The 7,726-nt window shown below is 39.0% G+C and overlaps 1 non-coding gene across 1 annotated transcript; it reads right to left on the bottom strand.

Moving 5' to 3' along the window:
* Window positions 1-6,409: 6,409 nt before the first annotated feature.
* On the bottom strand, window positions 6,410-6,516 carry LOC119799637. The gene has a single exon (XR_005282913.1). It is a non-coding gene; the product is annotated as a U6 spliceosomal RNA (small nuclear RNA).
* Between the last annotated feature and the right edge of the window lie 1,210 nt (window positions 6,517-7,726).

Raw genomic sequence — 7,726 nt, 5'->3', positions numbered from 1 at the left:
TCTCTCTCTCTCTCTCTCTCTCTCTCTCTCCTCCTTCCACACTCATCCAAATACCATTAGTATTACATTTTCAAAAATCTTATACTGAGAAAAATAGAGAATGTTCCCTTTTGTTTCTTTATGAATGTCATTTCTTTCACTTTGCACTTAAAGTGACATTAATGATTTGATAAGTGCTAATAATGAGAATGATCACTCTGTGAACACATCTTTCTGTGTATTGTCTATACATTGTCCATTAACTAATTTTACCCTCAGTGCTCAGTCACATTGGATGATGAGAAGTTATAAAATGTCCTAAAAACATGATTTCTTCCTGACAAAGTCAGTCTTTCTGATCACAGGAGCTAATTCATTTACTCACGGAAGAGAATAACATAAAATTCCCACCCACACAACAACAAAATATTATCTGGGGTGAAATGGGTCTCAGCACTTCCTTCCACCTATTGTAATGAAAATAATGATCATACCTCCTATATTGTCAAGTCATTAATAAATTATTCAGAGAAAAGTATACTAACTACAAAGTTCTACTAAAATGATGATTCTCAACGTGGTCTTTAATGATGACAAAAAGAAATGCATTGTGGCTAGTTGTGCCCATGCCAACAGCCCATATTTGTAAGTATTCTTTTACCCATGCTTCTGTAATCAACTATCATGAAATTCATTATGTCTTCAACTAAAGCAAACAACAAGACACATGGGTCTGTGAGATAGCTCAGCAGGTATAGTTCTCTAAATCTAGGTCTAATGTTGAAAAGTGAAACCGAGATAGTGAAAGGAAAGAATAAACTCCCTCAAGTTGTCCTCTGACTTCCTTAGGAATATTGTGGCATGTGCATTATGGGGGCCCAAATATGTGAGACTATTTCCTCCTTGCCTGGAGGTCAGAGAGCTTTAGCTTGTACAAAGTTGTTGACAGGACTACACACCCTGACCTAGGCTGTGTTTTTTTTTTGTGTGTGTGTTTTTGTAATTAAGATGGTCCAGGCAGGTAGATCCACTCCACCCTATCAAGAGGTCAGAATATTCAAGCATACTTTCTGCTCCTTTTTTTGAAATAAAGGTTTGACCTAGGGAGTGGCTGCCTTCAGTTTTGAGCAAGGAGCTATTCTAGTTGTCCTTTGTATCATGCTAATGCAGTTTTTGTATCTTCTTCCCCCTGGTATATTGCAGTTTAAAAGTGTATGGAAAACTAAACACAGGTGAATTTCAGTGTCCTCTGGAATTCCCTTCCAATATTATATGTTTTTGTTTTATTATTTTCATGGGGATCTTTGTGCTCTTTACTAACATTTCTATTCCCCATGCTCCTACCCTGGTAACTGGTATACTTGAGGAAGTTGGTCCGTGACAGTGCATGCCTTCCCAAACATGAACACACATGCATGCATAACACATGCAGACACACAGAAACAGAAAATAAGTAAACAAATGGATGAGTATATGTCACTAAAAAATTAAAACAGAAAATACATGATGTAGAGTAGTAACTTGGATATTTAAAAAGCTTACTTCATAAGGGCCAGAGTTTGGGTCTTTTTAAAATTTTTTTATGGTTTATTTTTTTATATTTAAAAATTTCCATCTCCTCCCCGCCTCCTCCCTCTTCCTCCCTCCCATCCACCCATAACCCCCTCTCTCCCTCTCCAGGCCAAAGAGCCATCAGGGTTCCCCACTCCATGCCAAGACCAAAGTCATCCCAACTCCCCCCAGGTCCAGGAAGGTGATCGACCAAGCTGAGAAGGCTGCCACAGAGCCCATTCACGCAGAAGAATCAAAGCCCAGCGCCATTGTCCTTGGCCTCTCAGTCAGCCCCCACCATCAGCAACATTCAGAGAGTCCGGCTTGGTCGCATGTTCCATCAGTCCCATTCCAACTGGAGTTGGTGATCTCCCGTTAGTTCTGTCCCACCGTCTCCATGGGTGAACGCACCCCTCACGGTCCTGACTTTCTTTCTCATGTTCTCCCTCCTTCTGCTCCTCATCAGGACCTTCGGCGCTCAGTCCGGTGCTCCAGTGTGGGGCTCTGTCATTTTCTTCATCTATTGCCAGGTGGAGGTTCTATGGTGATATGCAAGAAATTCATCAGTATGGCTATAGGAACTGGTCTTTTCGGGCTCCCTCTCCTCAGCTGCCCAAGGAACTAGCTGGGGGCATCTCCCTGGAAACCCGGGAACCCCTCTAGAGTAAAGTCTCTTGACAACCCTCAGATGGCTCCCTTAATTAAGATATATGCTTCCATGCTCCCATATCCTCCCTTCCTGTATCCCAAGCATCCCATTCCTCCGAGCTCCCCCCATTCTCCCCTTCACGCTTTTCTCTCCCCATCTTCCCTTGGCCCAGTCTCGCCCAACCCTCAAGTTCCCAATTTTGCCTGGCGATCGTGTCTACTTCCAATATCCAGGAGGATTACTATATGTTTTTCTTTGGTTCACCTTCTTATTATCTTCTCAGGGATCCCGAATTATAGGCTCCATGTCCTTTAATTATGGCTAGAAACCGATTATGAGTGAATACATCCCATGTTCATCTTTTTGGGTCTGGGTTACCTCACTCATAATAGTGTTTTCTATTTCCATCCATTTGCATGCAAAATTCAAGATGTCGTTGTCTTTATACCGCTGAGTAGTATTCTAACATGTATATATTCCACAGTTTCTTCATCCATTCTTCCACTGAAGGGCATCTAGGTTGTTTCCAGGTTCTGGCTATTACAAATAATGCTGCTATGAACATAGTTGAGCAAATGCTTTTGTAGTATGATTGGGCATCTCTTAGGTACATTCCCAAGAGTAGAATTATTGGGTCCTCGGGTAGGTTGATCCCAAATTTCCTGAGAAACCACCACACTGCTTTCCAAAGTGGTTGCACAAGTGTGCATTCCCACCAGCAATGGATGAGTGTTCCCCTTACCCACAACCTCTCCAGCAAAGGATATTATTGGTGTTTTGGATTTTAGCCAATCTGACAGGTGTAAGATGGTATCGCAAAGTTGTTTTGATTTGCATTTCCCTGATAGCTAAGGAGGTTGAGCATGTCCTTAAGTGTCTTTTGGCCATTTGAACTTCTTCTGTTGAGAATTCTCTGTTCAGTTCAGCGCCCCATTTTTTAATTGGGTTAATTAGCATTTTGAAGTCTAGTCTCTTGAGTTCCTTATATATTTTAGAGATCAGACCTTTGTCAGTTGCAGGGTTAGTGAAGATCTTTTCCCAGTCAGTAGGCTGCCTTTGTGTCTTAGTGACAGTGTCCTTTGCTTTACAGAAGCTGCTCAGCTTCAGGAGGTCCCATTTATTCAATGTTGCCCTTAATGTCTGTGCTGCTGAGTTTATGCGTAGGAAACAGTCTCCTGTGCCCATTAGTTGTAGAGTACTTCCCACTTTCTCCTCTATCAAGCTCAGTGTGTTCAGATTAATATTGAGGTCTTTAATCCATTTGGACTTGAGTTTTGTGCATGGTGATAGATACGGATCTACTTTCATTCTTCTACAGGTTGACATGCAGTTATGCCAGAACCATTTGTTGAAGATGCCCTCTTTCTTCCATTGTGTACTTTTGGCTCCTTTATCAAAAATGAGGTGTTCATAGGTTTGTGGTTTAAGATCCGGGTCTTCTATACGATTCCATTGTTCGACTTCTCTGTTTTTATGCCAGTACCAAGCTGTTTTCAATACTGTAGCTCTGTAAGAGAGTTTAGGGATGTAATAAGTCAGGGATGGTAATGCCTCCAGAAGTTTCTTTATTGTATAAGATTGTTTTGGCTATCCTGGGTTTCTTGTTTTTCCATATAAAGTTGATTATTGTCCTCTCAATATCTGTGAAGAATTTTGTTGGGACCTTGATGGGGATTGCATTGAATCTATAGATTGCTTTTGGTAGAATTGCCATTTTTACTATGTTGATCCTCCCAATCCATGAGCAAGGGAGATCCTTCCATTTTCTGGTATCCTCTTCAATTTCTTTCTTCAAAGACTTAAAGTTCTTGTCAAATAAATCCTTCACTTCCTTGGTTAGAGTTACTCCCAGATATCTTATGCTATCTGTGGCTATTGTGAAAGGTGATACTTCTCTGATTTCCCTCTCTGCTTCCTTATCCTTTGTGTATAGGAGGGCAACTGATTTTTTGGAGTTGATCTTTTATCCTGCCACATTACTGAAGGAGTTTATCAGGTGTCTGAATTCTTTGGTGGAATTCTTGGGGTCGCTTATGTACACTATCATATCATTTGCAAATAACGAAAGTTAAATTTCTTCCTTTCTAAATTGAATCCCCTTGATTCCCTTATGTTGTCTTATTTCTGTTGCTAGAACATCAAGCACTATATTGAAGAGATAATGAGATAGTGGACAGCCTTGTCGTGTTCCTGAATTTAGTGGGATGGCCTTGAGTTTCTCTCCGTTTAATTTGATGTTAGATGTCGGCTTGCTGTAAATAGCCTTTATTATATTTAGGAATGATCCTTGTATCCCTAATCTTTCTAAGACCTTTATCATAAAGGGGTGCTGAATTTTGTCAAATGCTTTTTCAGCATCTAATGAGATGATCATATGGTTTTTTTCCTTCAGTTTATTTATATGATGGCTTACATTGATAGATTTTCGTATGTTGAACCAGCCCTGCATCTCTGGGATGAAGCCTACTTGATCGTAGTGGATAATTTTTCTAATGTATTCTTTGATTCTGTTTGCCAGTATTTTATTGAGAATTTTTGCATCAATATTCATGAGTGAGATTGGCCTGTAATTCTCTTTCTTGGTTGAGTCTTTGTGTGGTTTAGGTATCAGGGTAACTGTAGCTTCATAAAAAGAATTTGGCAGTGACTCTTGTGTTTCTATATTATGAAATACCTTAAGGAGTATAGGTATTAGGTCTTCTTGGAAGTTCTGGTAGAATTCTGCATTGAAACCATCTGGTCCTGGGCTCTTTTTGGTAGGGAGGTTTCTGATAACAGTTTCTAATTCTTCGCGACTAACAGAATTATTTAGAGCATTTACCTGGTCCTGGTTTAACTTTGGAATATGGTATTTATCTAAAACCTGTCCATTTCTTTTACATTTTCCAATCTTGTGGCATACAGGTTTTTGTAGTAAGATCTAATGATTCTGTGAATTTCCTCTGTATCTGTGGTTATTTCCCCCTTTTCATTTCTGATCTTATTAATTTGCATGTTCTCTCTCTGCCGTTTGATTAGTTTGGCTAAGGGTTTGTCAATCTTGTTGATTTTCTCCAAGAACCAGCTTTTTGTTTCATTGATTCTTTGGATTGTTTTCTGTGTTTCTATTTTGTTGATTTCTGCCCTCAGTTTCATTATTTCCAGTCTTCTACTCCTCCTAGGTGAGTCTGTTTCTTTTTTTCCCAGAGCTTTCAGGAGAAAGCTTTCTCTGTTTTCTTTAAGTGGGCACTTAGTGCTATGAACTTTCCTCTTAGCACTGCTTTCATTGTGTCCCATAGGTTTGAGTATGTTGTGTCTTTGTTTTCATTAAATTCAAGAAAGACTTTAATTTCTTTCTTTATTTCTTCCTTGACCCAGGTGTGGTTCAGTAGTTGACTGTTCAGTTTCCATGAGTTTGTGGGCTTTCTGGGGGTAGCATTGTTGTTGATTTCCAATTTTAATCCATGGTGATCCGATAAGACACAGGTGGTAATGTTTCCTTTTCATAAGTGGATGCTTTTATATTAGGGGCATAGATATTCAGGATTGAGACTTCTTTCTTATGGATTTTTCCTGTTATGAGTATAAAGTGTCCCTTTCCATCTCTTCTGATTGATTTTAGTTTGACGTCAACTTTGTTAGAAATTAGTATGGCCACACCGGCTTGTTTCTTAGGTCCATTTGCTTGATAAACCTTTTCCCAACCCTTTACTCTGAGTAGGTGTCTGTCTTTGTGGTTGAGGTGTGTTTCTTGTAAACAGCAGAATGTTGGATCCTGTTTTCGTATCCAATCTCTTAGCCTGTGCCTTTTTATAGGTGAATTGAGTCCATTGATATTAAGTGATATTAATGACCAGTGGTTGTTATCTCCGGTCATTTTTTTTGTAGTAGAGTTTGTGTGTTTCCCTTCTTCTAGTTGTGCTGGTGAAGGGTCCCTAGATGCCTGAGTTATTGTGGGCGTTGTTGGACTCCTTGGTTTGTGATTTTCCTTCTATTACTTTCTGCAAGGCTGGATTTGTGGCTACGTATTGTTTAAATCTGTTTTTGTCCTGGAATATCTTGTTTTCTCCATTGATGGTGAATGCTAGCTTTGCTGGGTATAGAAGTCTGGGCTTGCATCCATGTTCCCTTAATGTCTGTAGCACATCTATCCAAGACCTTCTGGTTTTCATGGTTTCCAGTGAGAAGTCAGGTTTAATTCTGATAGGTTTCCCTTTGTATGTTACTTGACATTTTTCCTTTGCAGCTCTTAAAAATATGGAACGCTTCACGAATTTGCGTATCATCCTTGTGCAGAGGCCATGCTAATCTTCTCTGTATTGTTCCAATTTTAGTATATGTGCTGCTGAAGCAAGCACAGTTTGGGTCTTTTGAGTTCGAGTTGGTACCTACATAACAAGTATGAAGTCCTGCATATCTATGGAACTCTATGGAATCCCCTGTGTGAATACAGTAATGTGCACATATATACAAATATAGAAAAATTTAAAAAATTTATGAAAGAACAAAGTCTACTAATTAAAGAAAGGAGGGGGCAAACATGAGAGTGGGAGAAATGCAAGGATATTAATAGAGATTGATTATGATTAAAGTGACATATATGTGTGTATGTGTGTATCCATAAGTAAGTATGTATGAAAATATAGTTAAATGCATTTTATATAATTAATACATGCTAATTAAAACTTTATAGCTGTTTTACTTTTCTCAGAGACAATATTTTTAAAGATTTGTTTTTATTTAATTCATGTGTTTGTTTTCTCTGCATGCAGGCCTGTCGACTGCATTCCTGTAGAGATGAGAAGATAATGTTAGGAACACTGGAACTGCAGTAACAGATGGTTGGCAGCCAACATGTCAGTGCTTGGAACTTAATCTGACGCTCTGAAAGATCAACAAGGACTTTTAACTCCAGAGTCATCTCTCTAGCTTTAGGGACATGTTTCCTAACTGCCTTTATACTGTGAAATCAAAATCAGATAGATGAATGACTTCATGTGAAACAAGCATAAAAAATATTAAGAGAAATAAAATAAATTGGGCCATAAGATATTCTAATAAGTAGAAAAATAAGTGAAAACAATGCTCCTATCTCCGACACATGAATAGTAACTGAGCTTCATATGCCAAATGAATCCATTACAGGGAAAGATTTTCGAAAGTTTTACTTTTAATAAAATTAAAAGTGATCTATTAAATAGATTCTTAGGAAGAACTAGCAATGACATTAATATAATCCCCTCTTTTAAGCAAAAGATTATTTTATAATTTTTTTTTTAGTTTTTTTTTTCTATTAAAATGCAGGGTCATATATGTAATGGTCTGTCCTGTCCCTTTAAGAGACAAGCCCCCTTCACTCCCTTCCCCATCCACTGAAGCAAGCAGATCTTCCTTCCACTTCTTACCCATTTTCTCTCCATAGTGTTCCTATCTGGTTCTATCTCTCACCCACTGTGTCTGAGCCTTCTCGTGGGAGTGGATGCTTTGCCAAGGAATCTCACTTGCCATGTGTTTCCCTGCCTGAGACCGGCTGCCTTCATGACCCACCAGGGTCTTGTGGCCTGCTGC

This window comes from Arvicola amphibius, chromosome 12 (assembly GCF_903992535.2).
Source record: "Arvicola amphibius chromosome 12, mArvAmp1.2, whole genome shotgun sequence".
Taxonomy (NCBI): Eukaryota; Metazoa; Chordata; class Mammalia; order Rodentia; family Cricetidae; genus Arvicola; species Arvicola amphibius.
The sequence above is the reverse complement of the archived record's forward strand: the minus strand, read 5'-3'. Positions and strand labels throughout refer to the sequence as shown.